Source organism: Cryptomeria japonica, chromosome 4 (genome assembly GCF_030272615.1).
Source record: "Cryptomeria japonica chromosome 4, Sugi_1.0, whole genome shotgun sequence".
In the NCBI taxonomy this organism is placed as follows: Eukaryota; Viridiplantae; Streptophyta; class Pinopsida; order Cupressales; family Cupressaceae; genus Cryptomeria; species Cryptomeria japonica.
In genome coordinates this window covers 9,264,141-9,265,921 of record NC_081408.1, presented here as the reverse complement: position 1 = coordinate 9,265,921, position 1,781 = coordinate 9,264,141, and positions in this window count along the sequence as shown.

Here is a 1,781-nt window from a genome sequence, read left to right as displayed (position 1 = left end):
TGCATATTTGAGAAATGTTCAACATTGGTGGTGTGTAGAAAGATATTTTGATATAAAAGAAAAAGTATACGAAGTTTCTAAAAATAGTTAATTGAAAAATATTTGAGATGTGAATTGTGCAATTATGACAAAGTTATATCACAAAAGGTGAAAATAATAGAAATAGAGAATTGGTAGAAATAAAGAAAGCTAGATATGTGGATTTTTCTCTCACTTCATACACTAGCAGTATTGTTTATTTTTTACCAATTGTAATGTCCCCTTTTAGAATTTACCTAAATTTAGTTGTGAAATATTAATTCTAAATTAAAATGAGAATTTCATTATCTTCAATCATGTAAACTTATAATTAAATTATCAATAGTAAGGTCACTTTTGAAATATTTTTGGTTTAGGGCCAACACATTAATCACTAGAAACTCATACTAGGACATTAAATATTAATAATTCAATGTGGTATTTAAATTAATATATTCATCATTAATATCTAACTCAATACAACATATACAAAATTACTAATTTTCTTAAAGTGTAAATTCTTATAGTTAATTGTACTAAGAATTCATTAGAAATCTATGCAAACCATAATATCAAGGATAGTTGTACTTATATTGTGAGACCATGTGTGGATTTCTCATCCATTCATCTTAGGGTGCCATACTTGAGAAGACCCTCAGACACATGTGCATGATTTAATTATAGATCCTCTATACCCCTTGGCCCATAAACATGACAATATTTTGGGTTCACTCTATTCCTCAATCTACCTTGGAGATTAGCCATCCTCTTTTATCAAACTTATGAGCACTAGTAAACCTCCCAACTCATGAGCATGGCAAGACCACCAAAAATAGAAAGACCATAATACTTCTCTACAAATTCTTTATACATCCTAATTAAATTAAAGACATCACTCTTTTACTTTAGAAATTATGCCCATGTACGCCTAGAGAATTCATCATTCGATGCAAGCATATATTTGGCCCCCCAAAAAAAAGGAGTGAGAAAGAACATGAAGTCACCATGAACTACGTCCAATTTACTGTAGCATGGTGGTCTATACTCAAAGTAAAAGAATCCTTGAGATTCTTACCAAGCACACAACCTTGACAAACACCATCAGTGAAAGAAATCAGATCAATATCAAAAGATGTCCCTCTCCATTTTCTGGAGTTGAACTGTTTGAGAATGATTGGAAATGGTTTGTGTAAGTTTACATGTTTTGTAAAAGAACCAATAAATTACACAATTCCCACATGTGATTGAGTTTGTGTAGAGATGGATTTTTCCATGGGCCTTCTAGTTGAAATCTCATTGAAAGTTGGCAAGAGACTCTAGTCGAAATTTGTAGATTATGAAAGGAATTATTTTAAATGTAGGAGGTGTTTTTTTACTTGACTCATCATACATCATTATGTCAATAGTTAAAATTTTCTATTTAGGTGTCTCACAAGACTCCCATGTGGTGCATTGATGCCAAATCTAACAATTATCTAGTTTACCCTAAGATGGTTTCAAGCTCTTCTAGCTCCCTTTGCCAACTTGTTCACTTGGAACTTCTATTTCTCTCCCCAAATAAACAACATGTGCAAGGTGAAAGGGTTTTTACTTGAGATGCATGTTACACTGTTCTTATATAGATATCCAATCTTTTCTCAAGGAGAAGCAATCACATCCTACCAACATTTTTTGTTACTTGTTTAAAAGAATCACTACTTAATGGGACATTTAGGAAGGGTGATGATCATGTTGATTTAGTTTCTTTAGAGGATATGAGGAGA